The sequence below is a fragment of the Cygnus olor genome, chromosome 3 (assembly GCF_009769625.2).
Source record: "Cygnus olor isolate bCygOlo1 chromosome 3, bCygOlo1.pri.v2, whole genome shotgun sequence".
NCBI classification, from domain to species: domain Eukaryota; kingdom Metazoa; phylum Chordata; class Aves; order Anseriformes; family Anatidae; genus Cygnus; species Cygnus olor.
The window spans coordinates 100,848,713-100,868,217 of NC_049171.1; positions in this window are offsets into that span (position 1 = coordinate 100,848,713).

A 19,505-nucleotide genomic window follows, 5' to 3' on the forward strand; every position below is an offset into this window, starting at 1 on the left:
TTTCTTCCCATCTATTCATTTTTTATAAGTTTTCCAATCCTTTACTTTTGGACTGTATAAACCCCAACAGGAGCTGATACTCTCGTGATTACACATGCCTTTTCTTCCCTCTCCCAGCTTCCATCACAGGCTGTGTCTGTTAGCGGAGTCTGCAAAGTGATTATTGGCCAATGGTACCGTAGCAAATGGGTCAGCACAGAGCAAATTATAATATGACATTTAAAAATACGGACTGTGTTCAAATTTTCATAATTTCAGAGGATTCCATGCTTTTTTCTCCTGAGATATTCGTGTTGCATGTACAATGGGAAGTTTTGAAATATTCATTTCAAATGGCTGTTGATTAAATCATAACTGGTAACTCATCTCTTTCTGAAAGCTGTTCCAGACAAGATATATTCAAGAAAAATTAAAATAAGACTATAAAGCTTCCCCTGAAGATTAATTTTTTTTTCTTTTCATTTAAGGAGGGAACTTTGAAAATGCATGAGTGATGTCTTTTAATTGCCGAATGATTTTAAATGCCAAGTGATGACTGTTAATTCCATTTAATTTCTGCAACCAAATTATTTAGGCACTTAATAAAACCTTTAACTTCTCATTGTTAATGCACAGACCAGAAGAAAAAGCAGTTGTGCTGTTAGTACTGACAAACTGCTGAACACCCCATTGGCGTGGAGACAGAGGCTCTATTTCCAAGCTGCAGGAGATTTTCTCCTTCCCTTTATCCCATTCCTCCTCCTTTTTAACCCAGCAGACAGACTTTGTCCAACCATTGGGTTCTGCGTCCAGCTGTTTTATGTCTTTATGTACTACCCTATCTTCTTGCTGATCCTGTGATTTGTCATCCTCTTGCGTTGCTCTTCGCGTGGATTAAGATGAGGGAAAACCCATGGGGATGCCCTGCTGTAGTCTTAGGTGGTGCTCTAGTTACAGCTACTTCTAGCTGTTCTGGAGTTTCTCTCCATTTGATTTTTCAGAGCTGTTCTGTTATATAAGTATGTACATATGTATGTGCATATAAATTGATTTTATTTTTTTTTGGACAGGCTGCTGAAAGTGTCTCCTCAATCTTACATATTTGTCGGTTGAAATATTTATTACAACAACATATATATATATATACGCCATAGATTAGCTGGGCTAATAATCGGTAGTTATGGCACTCAACCATTTTAGCCAAGAGACCTGAGCAGGGTCTGGTACGTTCCAGAAAATACACGGTACGTAAACTGTGAGTGGTGACTAAATAGCAAAGCTACAGCTGAAGGAGAAAGAGGGATGTTCATTCCCTCCTCAGCCATTTGGGAACTTTAAATCTTTTCCAGTTAAAATGTTAGCTGTAATGTTTGTAGAACACCATGAACATTTCTGACTGTGGTAGCATCTCACTTTCCAGTTCAAAATGAACAGCACTTTGCTGGAAAATTTCCAGAGTAGTGCTGCTCACCATAACAGCAACAGACTGATCAAATGAATCCACAAATCCAGAAGTAAAGGAAAGACAGAACTGAAATAAGGTCTTGTACAAGTCCTCTATATAGCAGGCAAAATAAGAAGTGTCACTGAGAAGCTGTTGATTACTAAATCTCGTTAGTTTAACTTTGTTGGTTATGATATATTGGATACTGTATTTCTCAACTCCTCTACAGCAGTTGTCTGTTCCCTAATGTTTCTCACTTATTCTATATCATTATCATTCATTCTTTGTTGTTGGACATCTTTGTTGGTCTGATGTAAATGTTAATGTTCTTTAAAATACAGATGTCATCAACAAAGACACCAGTAACTCTACTGCTTGTTTGCAGCTTTCACAAGGGTTTTGAAAGTCTTCACACAATCATACAGTGTTACAAAGTATTAATTCACCAGACCTGAGCTCTCCTAAAGATACAGAATTCACTGAAGACTTGAAAAAAATTGTAAGTTATTGGAAGGAATGATATGGATTGTGAAATTATTATTTTATTTTTTTTACCATGTCTTTCTTACTTTTTCTCATGGAACAAAATATTCTGTGGCATTTTGGACTCTCTTAGTTTGCCACATAGCAGAATTAGTATGCTAAGCTGTCCTACAGCTGTAGAAAAATGTAGAATTTCTTGAAATGGTGAGGTGATTCAAATAGTGGATGACCTGTTTACAGGAGCTAATACAGCGTAGGAGGTAATATATCCTTCCACTTCTTGAAATAATTAATTCAACCATATTATGTTAAATCAAAGCTGAGTTGCTTTTCTTTACATAAATAAAAAATTAGGCAAGTACTTGATTTTTTATTCACCCACCCACCCACAAACTCTCCAGAGGAGAAGTGGTATCTCCATCCATTTCAAACAATGCAAATGATGGCTTAGATCCCACCAGCCCTTCACAGTGTGAAGTGGACTTTGGTGAAAGCATTGCCTTTCTCCCCTATCTCTGTTTTAGTTCTTCCCTTAACAGCTATTTGCTGCCATTAACTGGACAATTCCAAACTCCTCCAAAGTCCTGCAGCATCTGGTCCATGGGCCAGATGCCATAAATGCTGATTCATGCTGGAGAGAGCCCCAAATCCAATTATTACTGCTTAAGGGAGAGGGTTTTGTTTTTCGTGTTTTTTTTTCCATCCTCAGATGCTATTTGTTCCTTATGCTATGTTTTTGGCCACATAATAGTAAACTGTGCTGAGTAACCTAGACATGTAAAATATGAGGCTTCATCCCACAGCATTCTGCTCCATGTCATCAACTAGATGTATGACAAGTTACCAAGATATAGGACATCTGTTTTTTTCTGATGAATTGTTTATTAAAAATAATGTCTAGATTCCTGTTATTTCATTTTGTTTTGATTTTAGACAACTAATGGATGGATTTTATTTATTTAGTGTAACCTAGTTTGGGTTTTCATCTTGAATGGAAACATTTGAGCAACTGTGTTTTATCCAGAACAGTGGTCTTTCAAAAGACCTGATTGGAAGGCAGAGGACAAATGCAGGAAGGAGAAGGAGTCTCTTAAAAAGGCTTTCTCTGTTTTTTAGTAAATGGTTTCCAGAATCTCTCTTTCAAAGATTATCCATTGACTTCTCTTTCATCATCTAACACTCCATTTTCACTCTTTTTATTTATATATATATATATGTGTGTATAATATGTATAAAACTGGGAAGGGAGATTTTATTCCCCAAGAGTATTTAATTTCTTCTCCAAAACTTCTGTTCCTTTCAATATATTGTCAGCTGTCTTAGGAAAGTCTCATGCTTATTTTTACTCATCATCTTTATCAGCCTTGAGTACATACATGATGGCCACAATATCAAAGCATATTTTTTCTTTTTCTCTGGTGCAAAGAACTGCCCAGTTCCCCATCCAATCCAATGTCTGGTGTATGAAGGCTTACTTGTCATTAAGCTGATTTGTGAAAAATACGAATCAGTTTTCATAAGAGTCTGCCAGCCAAAAATTAATTCCGTCATCCACCGAAAGCTCTTGGGCCTAATTCTTGCTGATTTCCATGAAGGTTCCCTGATTTACATCCTGAGAGGGGAGAAAAATCAGGATGCTGGAGTGTAATGTGCTTAATATTAGGGAAGATACCAAGGTTCTATTTCCATCGATATGAATTCTGCCAGGCAAATGTCTCAGAAGGAACTTAATTTAAAAAAAATATTCCTTGGAATCAAAGCCACCTTAGATTAGACAAAACAGACAAGGACATCAGTTTTAAGTTTCTGTTTCCCAAGGAAGCTTGTTTAGTTGCTTAGTGTCAGAGACTTCTAATTATTCTGGATATGTTTTTCACTTTTTTAATCAGTTCACACACTACTGTTTCTATTAGTACAAAAATCTGCCATATGTTTTTACAGTGAGCAAGTTAATCTGAACACTGACCTTCACAGTATTGTCACTGGCTATGCTCAAAGCTGACTTTGTAGGAAGCATTTTCATCGGTGGTGTCAAAAACCTTCAATAATTAAAGTTACTATCACATATGTACTTTTTTTTTTCTTTTCTTGTAATAAAAGAAGTCTCCTCTAGAGCAAACAAAGAGAGAAAAAATTAATTGATCTGACACTTGAGCTGAGAAGACATACTTTAAGGAATACCACTTAAAGGAAAAGGAAGTTTGGAGTCTCAAATAATTAAAATAAGAATTTAGTCAAGAAAATGAAGGCATTTTCTTTCAATATGCTACTTTGTGTAGGCTAGCAAAGTCTTTCTTTATGTCTTATATTGCTAGGCTTTATTTCTGAACTTCAGAAAAAAACAGCAGGATTAAGTTCAAACTACCTTTTTCTTTGAAGGAGGTAAAAGAAATAAAATTTAAAAAATATAATTTTATTCAGGATGTATGTGGTATAAATATATATTTCCACTTAAAGATGCACTTTTTTTTTTTTTTCTGTAAATCTTTGGTAAGCTCTTCTGTAAAAGTAACTAGTACTTCACCTAAGGAAAAGATATGACTACAAGGTAATACATTCTAAATTTTTTTTTTGGGGGGGGGGGGTAGGGGACAGGGGGGAACTGTGCTTTGTCAATAGATTGATAATGAAAAGTTGAAATCCTTAGAAATCCTTAGCATTAAAGATTAATGACTCCACACCAAACAACCCCAGTTCCCTCAGCTGCTCCTCACAGGATTTGTGTTCCAGGCCCTTCACCAGCTTCGTAGCCCTTCTCTGGACATGCTCCAGGCCCTTGATGTCCTTCTTGTAGTGAGGGACCTAAAACTGAACACAGTACTCAAGGTGCGGCCTCAGCAGAGCAGAGTACAGGGGGAAGATACTTACATCTTAATCCATCAGTTTACAAATCCTTTATGTCCAGCTGTCAGTAGAGGATATTTCAAGGCCCCCAAACTTTTTCTACTTTTGTGTTTTAGCTCAGCTTGCAATTCTGTGAGTACTATAAGCTCCCTTTAAACTAGTGAGGTTTCTTGGCAATAGGAATCTCCAGAATCAGGTTTTTAGTGGAGTATCTATCTTAAACTGTCTTCGTTTTTGCCTGCAACTTCATTTGTGAGCTACAAGGAATTCATAGCAATATACTTTAACAATAGTTAATATTTTCTTTGATTATATAAATAAAATAAGACAGGCATATGAAACAAGATCATTCCATCCATTTGTGGTGTTCCTATAAAAGGGATGGAGGAGAAGACAAACATTTATTGGAAGGGAAGTTTCCCTCCCTGTAATGGCCACAATAAATATGTGTGTTGAAGAAAAATGAATGCAAAAAGAAGACATGCACACCTGATGTTGAAGAAAATCTTGTTCATGCTTAATACATTGGAGAAATTGTTCAAGAGCTGCTCATCCATGTTAAAAAATATTACCTCTGTAATTCTGCCAAGGACAGTGAGACCTATTGTAGCTGACTGAATAAAGTACTGGTCGTTCAAGTTAAAGTGTCATAAGGGCAGCTATAATTTATACACCCAATTTTTCTAACACATCCAAAACATTTTCTTAAGAATCAGGCCATATTCTTGGACAACATAAATTGGTACAGCTAATTAAAGGCAGTGCCTCTATGCCAGGTTTTCTGAGCTGTGTCTCTTGCCTACCATGTATCACCTTGCCTATTTGCACAACTTGTCCATTTTAAATTTTACCTGACATCTTGTGTGCTTATATCTTCCAATTTTAACAATCATGGCAGAGATTTGTTTTGTTTAAAATAAGAATAGATTAAAAAAAGTGCTAGTCTAAACTTATATGTAAAGCTGAAATGCGTAAGGGGTCACGAAGGACAGGACAGAGCCTATAGTCTGTGCAGGAGTTATTGTGATTAGATAAGCTTTATGCCAATCGTTATCAGGAATTGTATTGTGGGTCAGTCAGGAACCAACTTGGAAAGAAGATTGACCATATGTATGTGAACCTAATGGATTTGTATTTTAATACACAGGGAAAGCTGATGTTAAAAAAAAAAAAAAAAAAGTGCTAATAGATCTCATGACAACATCTCTTATGCCAGCTCACCAGCTTGTAGGACTGAGGTGAAAGAAAAAATGAGAGAAACCATTACAGTAAATGCATTTAGGGGTGCAGGTGAGCAAGAAGGGAGATTATGGCTGAAAAGGCACTATGCCAAGACCTAGCATATCAGTCCTATACCCATATATTCACAAGAAGGAGAGCTTTGTCCGGTAATAATGGTTTGCTGGGTCTCAGCTGTAAAGCCTGCCAGGTAGGACTGTGGATGTAACTTTGCTTTTGTCTGCTCTCTGCTGAAAGGCTGTCTCTGACAGCTGGATTCTAGTTAGAGCTGGTCCTCAAAGCCAACAGGTGAAAGCGGTGGCAATATTGTGTTTCTGCATTTTATTCTACGCTGACTGGATACAGCAGTAATCCTATGTCACGAATTAACTACATTGTCATAGCAATGGTATTTTAAATGATCCCTGTTCCCAACTGCCAAGATACTTCTGCTTCACTGAAGCCAATCCAGCTGCTCTTTGTGCTCATACTGTAAATCAAATCAACAAAAAAGTACATTTTGAAAAAGAAAAATCTCTTAATTTGATTATTCCCTGTCTCCCCAAAGCAGAGGGTTGAATGGGCTCAGACAAGAAAGCAGTAACATACGTGGGGAGGGAGGGAGTGATGAGAGAGGAGTGAAAGATCTCTTTATGACCAGAGGCAGTACAGCCTAGATCCAGAATTAAGACTCCGTGGTTTGGACTTGCTTGCAGAGGTCTGTATGTATGTGTCTCAGCGTCTGCAGTCAAGCAGATGTTGAATGCATTCTGGAAACTCAGAGAAAGTGGCTGAGCTGAGATGTTGAGCAATTAGAGAGGAACTGGAATGCAAAAAAAATAAAAAATAAAAATCAATTAAGTGATTGTTTTCCACTGGAAAGGGCCTCAGTCAGTTTTTACTCATTCAGCTTTTAGGCAAACTCTTATACAAGTTGTGTATAAACATTAATAACTTTCCATCTGGTACTCCAGCTAGCAGAGGCAAGCTAAGAACCAGTCTTTGCTTCTGCAACTGAACTGAAACCTAACAAGTACCTGCCACTTGTACCTCCCCCAGACCATGGAAAGCAGGGGATAGGTCTGCCACAGACGGGAGAGATGCAGGGAGCTAATAAAATCAAGAGCAGTAATATCTTTCTCCTTCAGCTTCTGAAGGTAGTAGGTGGAAAAGTTCAGCACTTTGTCTTGTGCGCTATCGTTGTCCCCTCTTAACTTGTTTAGAATCATAGAATATCCCGAGTTGGAAGGGACCCATAAGGATCATCTAGTCCAACTCTTGGCACCGCACAGGTCTGCCCAAAGTTTAGACCATGTGACTAAGTGCACAGTCCAATCCCTTTTTAAATTCAGACAGGCTTGGTGCAGTGACTACTTCACTGGGGAGCCTGTTCCAGTGTGCGACCACCCTCTCGGTGAAGAGTCTCTTCCTGATGTCCAGCCTAAACTTCCCCCACCTCAGCTTAACACCATTCCCGCGGGTCCTATCACTGGTGTTTACAGTGAATAGGTCACCTGCCTCTCCACTCCCCTTCGCAAGGAAGTTGTAGACCGCGATGAGGTCTCCCCTCAGCCCCCTCTTCTCCAGGCTGAACAGGCCCAGTGCCCTCAGCCACTCCTCATATGTCTTCCCCTCTAGGCCCTTCACCATCTTTGTCGCCCTCCTCTGGACACTCTCCAACAGTTTAATGTCCTTCTTGTACTGTGGTGCCCAGAACTGCACACAGTACTCGAGGTGAGGCCGGACCAGCGCAGAGTAAGCGGGACAATCACCTCCCTCGACCGACTAGCAATGCCGTGCTTGATGCATCCCAGGATACGGTTGGCCTTCCTGGCTGCCAGGGCACACTGCTGGCTCATATTCAACTTGCTGTCAACCACAACCCCCAGATCCCTCTCTGCGGGGCTGCTCTCCAGCGTCTCATCGCCCAGTCTGTATGTATAGCCAGGGTTGCCCCATCCCAGGTGCAGGACCCAGCACTTGCCTTTGTTAAACTTCATGTGGCTGCTGATCGCCCAGCTCTCCAATCTGTCCAGATCTCTCTGCAAGGCCTTTCCACCTTCAACAGAGTCCACAACTCCTCCAAGTTTGGCATCGTTGGCAAATTTGCTCAAAATACCTTCTAGTCCTACATCCAAATCGTTTATAAAGACATCGAAGAGGACTGGCCCTAAAATGGAGCCCAGAGGGACCCCACTAGTGACCATCCGCCAGCCAGATGTGGCCCCATTAACCACAACCCTTTGAGCCCTGCCCGTCAGCCAATTGCTCACCCATCGTATGACGGTTTTGTTAAGTTGTATGCTGGACATTTTGTCCAGTAGGATCCTATGGGAAACCATGTCAAAAGCCTTGCTGAAATCCAAAAAGATTGGTTTAGGTTTCTTCCCTTCTCTTTAAGACCAGTCTCCCAAATAGTCTAGCAGAAAGAAAGGGGTGTTTCTACCCTCATAATCATCAATTCCTTTCCTGTAATAGAAAAGTGTTAATACACAAAAGATCAATTCCATTACAGAAACTGGGGTGACACAGTTTACTCCCCATACTTTTCCAATCAAATAAATGTGAGTGCATCAACTTATCTAGTCAGCCAAACACTGAAAGTTTCCACAACCTATATAACTGTTAGTAATGACAAAAAGGTTTCACATTATCTACCTCATCCACATTTCCTCAGAGATCAATATAGCTGAGCACGTCTTCTGCATTCTTCCGTAAGGAGACAAATAATAAAACTTAGTTGCATCAAATGTATGTAGAAACCAGTTCTAAATGGAAAAGAAGGGGAAAAAATCTAAAAGAATATCAATACAATGTTAGAATTACATTATTTGAAACAAGGATGAATGGGATAGCACAAAGTCAAAAGGATTTACTCAGCAACTTTCCAGAGGTGATAAATGGTCTTTGTTAAAACATGGTCTGCACAGTGCATTTTACTAACATGTAAAGTATTTCAGTTTGGTAATTTGAAAATGTCACAATGTTGAAATTCCTCAAAGGGCTTTGTGGTGAGGGAAGGGAATATTAACACCTCATACAGGATTTACTTTGCTAACTTTAGGCAAGTTCTAGCCTCCTGAAGAGCCTTAGTTACTTAGATTTGTGCTCTTGTGCTGCCAATACTCTTCAAGGTGGTTTGGTGGAGGTTTAGGGCTGGAACTTCTGCAACCTCTGCTTAGAAACCCTGTTTGAACTCACACTAAATACCTTGTGGGGGAGGAATAGACCTCAAAAATACAGATAGATTTGAAGTCCTCAGGTACCATTCATCTCCATGCAAATGTATTGCTTGTTCCGTGGGTCTCACTCAGTTCTGCTCTCTGCAAGCAGGGATACTAGCCCATCTCTACCATGCAAAGGTACTATGAGCTCATTAATACTTGTGATTTTGTATGGTAACACTGAAGATACTGCTTTTAGTTTCTTTGTAGTCATTCACTTGTGTGCCTTTGAAATGGTGTTAGTTTCTCTCTTTTCCTGCCCTATATGAAATAGATTTCTTGGGCCTATGTTCACTGACTGGTTTTAAGGCCAATAATGCAAACCTTAACTTGTATTATTAAGCATTTTCAGCAGCGTTCAGTCCCTAATAGAGAGGTTAAATATTGTGCTACATGGGAAATATCTCCAGGTAAATTCTGTCTTTCAAAGCTAGGTTCGTCTACTGCATCGTCTGTAAGACACAGTTCAAATCTGTTTTGGCTCAGTGAGGAGTATGGCTTATAATAAAGTATGTAGTGTAGCAAAAAAAGCCTGGCCTACAGGCACCAAAATTATGCCATGATGTGTTTTGGTTTTCTCATGAGTAACTAATGAAGTTTGTCCATTGAATAAGGCCTTGACTGTTCACCACAGATTAACAAACTACTGTGAAAGTTACAAGGAATCTACATAATTCTATGCAAAGAAAGCAACTAGCCCCCACCACCATCACTTTTCTGTGAAAATCCTAACCAGCTTACATTTGTTTAAGGGAGGTCATTCTGATATTAGTGCTCAGGTTGGCATCATCTTGACCCTAGGACTTAGGTGACCAAAACAACTTTCAAGTCCTGGGCAGCACCCAATTGGGCTGCAGGATCCGACCTCTTATTCCACAGGCTACAGGCAAGCCACCATATCTGTTTCACATGTCAATGCTAGTGTTGTTCATGGACTCAAGTAAGCTCTTGTGATTTGAGTTTTGGAGTTGCATTGTGTCAAGAGACTTCTAAATGTACCCTGTGGTTGGATTAGAATAACCCTTTTTAACCCAAAGCTGTGTTTTGAAACCATTATTCATACTGACTTCTGTAGGCTTACTTGTCGTATAAGTTGTTACCCAGCATATCAGAACCTTGGCCAGAGCTACTAAAGTCATGAGTTCACCTTGTCTATTCATGCTGTTGCACATCTGTCTGTACCTCCAAGTATCCAAGACAGCACTATCTTGAGCCACAAGCGGTACCACTAGAAGAATCGTCGTACATTCAGACCCCTGAGAAAGAGTATATCAACTGGAAAATACCCATTAATACGTGAAATTATTTGTAAGACACAGTCCCCTGAAATTCACCTAAAGCTATTGTCCTTGGTGCTATTGTGATATCATTCTGCTATCAGTCTTGCAAGACACTCAATTTGAATCACATATCACTAAGTCTTTCTGAGCCGAGGTAACTCCTCTCTTCAGAACCTCCCAAAGTAGTTACAAATCCAAGCTGTACTCTAAAGAGAGAAACCTTTCAGGGATTAAATATCATTCTAAGTAAGAAACAGATTTATAGCCTCTGAAATAAATAAATTACTTGACATAACAGGTGCAGGAATGTGGATCTTGCCAAAGTCCATGTGTCATTCTTTAATCTACAAAACACGTGGCCTCTTCATATTTATGGATGCCCTACGATATGATAATGTAGCGATGAGTTAGAAGAGTGAAAAATTGGCCATTAAGAGAAGAAAGTCATCTTTTAGCTATACTGTCTTTGTCTTCACGTTACAGCATAAAAATAACCAATAACATAACTTGCATTTATCAAATTAAATACATGGGCTTTTAAATATATTCCAGAAATAAAAAATAAAATAAATTTTAAATTAAATTTAAATTAAAAAAAAAAAAAAGATTTATATCCTTTATCTTAGGAAGTGAGTTTCAGTAAAGACAAAATGAGGTGTTGGACCTGTTTCTGTACCTTCTGTGTTGATTTTTACAGGTTAAATGTGTCTTACTCCAGAGATAATCCCATTCTAGACTGCAAACAACAGAGCAGAAACTGACTCCTAATCTTATTTGTAAAACATCCAGCACTGTTGTAATAAAAATATTTAGTAATGGCAGCATGCATTCTCAGGAACACTCATGCAGTACAGAACTTTTCAATAAGGAGCAAAACATTAAATGTGGAACTTCTTAACCAACTTTGGCTTGTCAAAGAAAAAACCCTTTAGGAAAAGTGTATATTAAATTCTTGTTCAAAGGAAATGTTTGAAACATTTTATAGCTGACAAATACCATGTTTTTGGAATGGCATTTCATTTCATAGTGTGTGAATTCATAGTTAAAAAGAACTGAAAAGGAAAAAAAAAAAGTTTTTTAAAAAATGTACTGTCTAGATGAAATAGATGTTGTGTCAGCTGACCAACATTTTTTGGACAGAGATTATGGATGTCAGTTCAAGAAACTCTTCTTTATTTTTTAACTTTTTCCTCACAGGTCAGGAGGATACTGTTAAAAAATACATAATGAATAAGAAAACTATTTCTTCCTAAACTGTATGTGTGCAGCTTGAAAAACTGTAGCAAAATGAAGCCTCAGCTGAAGTGAGCATACAGTGTATTGATTTTTACGAAGAAATCTTTGGATTCTTTTATTTCTTTTAGGGAAATGCACTGTTAAGCTTAGTTAAAAGGGGAAAAGGCAAGCCAAGTCCTGGGATGTCTTTCATGCTGCTTTCTGAAGATGGCTTTAGAAAACCAGAAAGTAGAAAGCCATTTTAAAGTGATTTGCAGGAAGGGCATATACCTCTACAGAGAAACCTTCGTTTGGGTCATTTGGATTTCTCTCTTTTCCCTGGAAGCAGCTAGTCAAAACTGTCTGTATGCAACAGAAAGATAAAAATTTCAATTAGGTTGAGTGCTGTCATAAGCAGACTACATGAGAAGGCTTGAGATAATATGCATTACATATTGATGTCTATCAGCCCTGAGAACATAGCCATGTTTTATTCCATGCCCCTTTTGTAGGTTTGGCAGCAGTGGCACCCAATAAAGGCCTAATCATATTAATTTATGCCCCTATCAATTATGCATTCAGATTCTCCCGATGGCTTGTCAGTTTTTATTCACTATTTTCTGAAAAATACGCCTATTACAGTTACTGAGCAAATAGGAGGACTGTCAGAAACTGAGATTTAAAGAATATTACTTAAAAGGGGTGGGTTTCTTTAATTTATAAATCTTGTATTATATGTCATGCATTTGTTAGTTTTAAAAGAGGTGACAGTGCAGGGACAGATGTCACATTAAGGACTTTCTGAAGACAAGGGGAGAAGAAGTCTCCTTAAGAAAGCTCTGTGATTTATTCAATTTTTCTTGAAAGCAAAGTGTTCTGTTTTCTGCAGATGTAGTAAAAATGTATCAGCTTTGTTAGTTTAATATGAATTTGATTTTGTGTCTCTCAAATGATGTCTATCAATGAAGTACTTAACAAAAGTATTTTCAGTTTGTAAACTGATCTCTTTTCTGGTACAGGAAACTGTTCTATATCCAGAAATACATTAGAATCTTGAACTGCATTCTAGAGTCAGTGCCTACATTTAGAATAGTCGTAAGTGGTAAATATGACAGATAAATAGTGGTAGTGTCTGAAGTTCAGGAACTGCCCCATTCAGTAACATCTACCAAGGAGTAGCCTATACTGGCAACTTCAAAATTACCTTGATGTCAATGTGTGATGTGAGGCAAGTCCAGCCTGCTCCATTCGTACATATTGCACTATTTGAATGGGTCCATGAGAGTGCTTTGTCTAGGACTAAAACTGCTTTTTGGAGGCAAATCTCCCAGATCTCTCCACAGACAGCACTTAGATTTGTATCACTGAGCAGTCTCAAAGATCACAGTCAGGGCTTCTTTCTGTGAAACTAACCTGAGCTGGGCTGGAGACTGGGCAGACTCCTGGTCCTTTCCTGCCAAACCAGTAAAAAGGACCAAAGTTTACCTCCAGCAGCTGGAGATCCTGTCTAGATCACAACCCACTCAAGGTCAGACCACTCAACTTGTGTTCTCAGGTTTACTGAAATACCAACAGAATAACATCTAATGAAAAAGTAGATCTTGGCACTGACTCTCTCACATCTCACTTCTTGGTATTTCAAACTTTACTGCTGTTGTTTTAGCCATTCCCAGCCACTGACCACCACTGAAGATAAGTCTCTCTTCTTCCATCCTCCCTCACTTTAACAACATCCACTTCAGCTTCTTCTCTTCATCCCCACTCAGCTCAAGCTTCCCCCTCTTACCTTTATAGCACTTAATCCAATTTCACATACTTTTATACCGTTCTCTATGCTACCAGGCTTCCCTTCACCATTCTTTTAAGAGTACAGTTTTTAACTAAGGTCCTAAGTGTGGAAAAATAGCTTAGAGAAGACAAAAAAAGGAAGAAAACCTCAGAAGTTCTAATGCTGTTGTATTGTCCTATCCGATATGCTGTGGTTTGGAGTTGCCTCTCTCTGGGTTAGCCCAGAAATGCATTCCTTCTGTTATGAGTAGTATTTAAGGACACTGGTGACAGGCCCACACTCCCTAGGCAGGGATCTGGGGCCTCCCACTTCAGTCTGTGCTGCAAGCCTTGCTCCTGCCTCCTGACAGCATCAGTTCAATGCAGCTAACATGCCATGGGATCTCTATCCAGGGACTTTGCTGGGGCCCTTCTCTTTTCACAGGGTTTCCAACCCTTCTACCGCTGAGCTTGGCCATCTCCCCTGCTGGAAAGTTCACCAGGATAAGAGCCATCCTTTTTGCATGATGAAGTCCTGGTGAGCCCTGCAGAGCACTTTTTGCTGTTTCAGTGAAGGTATCTCCCCTTCCTAACAAGAGAGGAAGATTCACATGGAGGGGATCTCTTTTGATACTAGTATTTTCATACTATATAGGCAACAAAAACAAACTGTCAGGTCTCACCCTGGCAAAATCCTCTCAAGCTTCCATACACATGGATAACTGAGGCCTATGGGTTTTGTTTTCTTCACCAACTCCTGAGTGTGTGTTGCTTTTCTGCCTAAGCACTTAAATAATTAATGAAGACTGAACTTTTGCCTATTAAACAAACTTGTTTTTCCTTCCCTATAAATTCATCCACCCTTGCAAAGTACTTCAGCTTTGCAATGGGCTGTACCTTCCCTTACTTCTGGCTCTTTGAAGATTTTGCTCTTTGTTCAGCGAAGTTCCCAGTTCCAGGAACATGTACCACATTACCTAAATCATCCCAGTGTTTTTTTAGCCTGACGTTGTTAATGAGGCGTAGCTATGTTATAGCATTTAAAATCTTTGTAGTATCTTAAACATATTGTATCTTAAAATATCCCCTTCAGGTATATAAGTATTATCCAAATCACATAAATGGAGAAGTAAAAACAAATGTTTCAGGATTTGCCTAAGGCCATGTAATAAGTCAATGTCAGAGCCAAGAGTCAAACCCACCTATTTGTGGTGAGTCATCCCATGCTGGCATGATTTTGTGTATTACTACTATGGAAAACAGCCTATTCATTGAATGCAGTACTAGTCTCAGTCATTTCGTGAACTGACTTTAGCAGTTGCCTTCCCTTTAATAACAACTTTCCCAGAAATGCTTGTGCTAACCTAACTCCATATACTTCCTACATATCTACACAGGGAGTAAGGAGTAGCATATGGAACACAGCTTGCATTGCTGTGTTGTGTTTCATTTTTTTCTTTCTCTTGGAATCTGTTTTGTGTGCGTGTGTTTGTTTTTCCTCAAGAAGGCTGGAAATGAAAAAGAAATAGAGGGGACTCTGTTTCTAATGTGCTGGGAAGATTTCCTTTGCCTGTCCTTGAAATTAAAAAGTATCTGGACAGCTGTTTACCTTATGGAGTTGAATAGTAGTTCAAGCTCCATTATTTTCCTTTCTTTATTTTTTAAGGGTTCAGCAAGGCTCTTATGGAAGGGGGTGTGTTTATGCATATGCATGCAAAGGGGAGAGAAACATAGAGGCAGCAAATATGTTTGAGAGCATTTTTGCTGAGAGTAGGTAATCCAGAAAGTGATGAAATAATAAAGTGACAAGACCTGGCCTGAACATCTAGAACTTTGATGGTGTTTGGCAGGGAAAATTAGACCAATTAAAGGGTGCCTCTGGGAAGCTTTACCTTACATGACCAGAACTGCTACACAACATCTTGGTGCACTTGGCACTTTTACAGGGATAACATTCGTGTGAATAAGAATGGTTTTGCCAGTATGTTAGTCATCTGTGTGATTTTACCCTGCACTTGGTATTGGTGCATTTCTGCATTGCTTTTTGTTTTATACTAGCAATTTTCTCTTCATCATTACACTAGGCATTTTCACTTTAGTGTATATGGATCTTAAGTGTTTCCCTTCACCGGCAGCTTGATGATTATACTCACTAAAGAAAACAGAAGTGGTACATCTTTTAAACAGAGTCAAAGGCACAGAAGAGCACTTTTGGATTGCACTGAGATATTTTTTCTCTCTTCCTAGAAAAACAGTATGAATCCAGACAGTATCATAAAAGGACCTAGAAAGAAGAGAAATATTATCAGATAGTACATGAATGAATCTGCCTGGAAAACAAAGCTGATAATGCTGTACTTAGGAAGGAAAGACAAAACCCAATTCTTGGATGGGAAAAGAGATGTCATCAAGTGATAAGACAAGGGGAAATGGCCTCAAGTTGCACCAGGGGAGGTTGAGGTTGGATGTTAAGAGAAATTTCTTTACTGAAAGGGTTGTGCGGCATTGGAATAGGCTGCCCAGGAAAGTGGTTGAGTCACCAGTCACCTCTTTGTATGGTTTAGAGACAGTGGGAACCGATGTTGGTGTTTGTTTTGGTTTTGTTTTGTTTTGTTTTGTTTTGTTTTTTCTTTCATGTCTCACCACCTAAACAGTTCAGGTACAAGACACCGGTAAGATCAGAGATACTGATATATAATACTGCAGTAAATAACATTTTGACCTGTTTTAATCTCATACCTTAAGAATAAGAGTTTTTGGATGGGTTTAGCAACTGTGAACTTCAGGTTGGAAACACACTTCATCCTTGTGTCTGGCTGATGTGCACTGCTATGCATGCTGCAGTCAGATGTTTTATCAAATGACTCTTGGTTTTAGGATATCATGTGAGCATTTGATAGACAGAATCATCAAAATATTTTCAATTGAATACTTTCCTATTACAAAACAGTATTCTGTACAAATGGAGATACTGGTGAACAGATCTATTTCTACTATACTTTCCATCCTTTTGAAAAATAATTCTAAAAAAGGAAATGTGAGTTCCTATACACGGTTTTTGTCTGACAGGAAAGAATACACACAGGTGCTGACACATTCTATTATTGTCTTAATTGTTAATGTTGTTTTAGAAGCCATCATTCCAAACCTGAATTATTGAAAAGGAATGTTTGCAGTAGCAATTCACAGAGAGAAAAACTGACTGAACTGATGAGGAGGATGAACAGAGTTTGTTGTTAAGAGAATCTGAAAATCTAAAAACTTTCAAAACCATATGTAATTAAAGAATATTTTAGTATCTGAAACTTTGATTTCTCAAAAGTTTAAAAAGTAACAGTTTGGTGTCAAGGTGACAAAATTATGTTAAATTAGAGGACCTCATAGTTTATAGTTCCTAAAACTCAGCCCAAAATGTACTTTAACAGTGAGATTGTTTCAAATATATATATATATATATTTTTTTAATGGAGAAGCTGTATGGATTGCATCACTTTAAGAAAGGAAGTAGATGGCTAGAATGGAGTATATTAAAGATGGTGAATGTACTATTCCTCATCTTTACACATTGACCTTGTTTCTGTGTTCAGAAACCATACATAGAGTTGTCGAGTTGGTCAATAAACTAATCCAGCCATCAATAAAGCACACCTTCTTGTTTATTAATATGTGATTAAAAATGTATATGATAAAAAGATATTGACTGAGCAGAGTTTGGGTGACAAGAACAATTATAGCTTCAAGCCTAATCACTACATGAGCTGTTTAACCCAGTGAAAGTCAATAGTCTATTTCTGAACAATTACACTTCTTGTTTTAAATAAAGTGTTTGGATTTTGCTAGTGTTCTCATTTTCTCTTCATGATTTAGGTATGTACACAGAAGGAGAAAACAAAAAACACACAATAAATTACCCAGGATAATACAGCTTGATGGTCTTCGTTTGATAAAGTTGTAAATATGTAGCAAGTGGGATTTGTTTTAATTATAAATTGCTACACACAAATATATTAACATCAGAATAAGTATATCTCTTTTTTTCAATTGTATTACTATTTGCACAGGTCTTAATCATAGTTCTACAATGTCTGTCCTAATTTATTTATTTACTTTATATATTTTATATATATATAATATACATATAATTTAGTTATATATTTTCCTTGTTATTTTAAGTTAATGTCACCATTTTACTGCATTCAGTCTAAGTGCTCCACCTTCATTTCATTAAAGTAGTTTCATAAATCTAACACGAAATTTCAAATGGAACCCATTTAATTCTTCCTTGAGCTATTCTTAACTTTTAAAAATTTTTCAGACAGCAAAATGTGCTTTCACTCCAAAGTAACAATATTGCTTATATCCTGGTAACAACACAGAGAAGTTTGAACTGGGTACATTTTAAACACCAGTACGTTCCAATACAGTGGCTATGCTGTAGCAACTGGGACTGGTGAGTGGTCAGACATTCCTAAACAAGAGCACAGGGTCACTGGCTTATCCCCACATTGTTAAAAATTAGCTGTGGGGCCTAAGCAAGCAATATTGAGTGTCTGGGCTATCCACAAGCAGAAGACTTAGCCTTTTTAGCACTGGTTTATCTTGTCAACATCCAAGATCCAATGAAATTAATAGTACTCTCAGAGGCATTTGCACGTTCTAAGTCTTGAAGTGCAAGATCAGAAAGTTCCTTATCTATTCCATAAGTATCATGTTCATTCAACAGTAATAGTGAGTAGCATCTCCACAGATATTTTTCCTACCTACTGATCATGTCATCTTCTCAATTCCTTTGCTGAATAAAATGACAAAGAGTTCAGAAAAAAAATGTTTTCCATTAATGCTAATACAATTCTAACATTTATTATTCTAAAATGCATTTGGTGTAAGTGAATGTAAAATTCACCTTGTCAATTGTTGGTATTTGAAGTTATTGTTTAATATGTAAGAACAAATGAGCAGAAGGAGAAACCTGCCATTGTGCTTACACAGCCTTAAAAGTCTAGGCTTCTTTGAAATTGATGCTGACACTATAAACATGCTTTTCTGAGGAACTTCATATTAATATGACATATTAATGTCCTGATCCAACATTAAATAAAAGTCAATAAGCTTTTCCCCTGACTGAAGTAAGAGGCACCGTTTGAATCTTAGAAATCAGAGTAAGTCTACCAGGAGATAATTTCCACTTCCTTATGGTGTAATTCCAGCATTTTTCCTGGGTGTCTGATTCTGGCCAGAATCTGACCATGCAAACCATGGTACACTAGCGCAGGTGGACCATTTGTATGATCCAGCATGGTATTTCCTATTCAACAAGAAGAGCTTTCTTTTTGGCAGGGGAAAAAGATAGAGTGTCTTGTGAAGGAAAATGGTCAGCCTTGATTCATTTTGGATGTTGATGTCCAAAGCATAGAGAATGCTTAGCCAGCAAATAAATTGTTTCTATTAAAATAAATGAACGAAATTAATAAATAAACTCTTTAAATAGATGGCACAGTCAGTACCTCAGACGTACAGGTGAGAAATCAACAGCTATGAGTAAAGAGATTGCTCCAGATGACGAGTCAGGTCATCTAAGATATGAGACTTGCTCCAGGTTCTCTTTAGGAGAAGAAAACTCTGTAGCTAAGGAGTGGAGATCAGGGAAGCCAGCCCTGGCAGTCTAACCACCTTCAGAGCTTACGGGATGCAACATCTCCGCACAAGGAGCCAAGCACAGTATGAAAGTTCTGAATCTCTTTTCATCTATGGCACGGACATGTCTGAGTGATTGCCAATAGGTTCTAATCTGAAGAAAAAGTAGGGTTTGATATCCTCCTGTCTTGAGATAAATAATAGTTTCTAAATGAAGGGTGGGGAAGATATAAATATGCAGGCAATAAGTTATTCCTGAAGAAAGAGAGGTTCCTTTGCACTTTCAGATTAATAAGTGTATTTCTCCCACCAAAAAAAGACTGTTATGAAACAGTAAAAAAAAAAAAAAAAAAAAAAAAAAAGAGTCTTTGGGGTAAATTTATTGAGCTAAAAATCTACTTTTCTGTGTTTAAATTT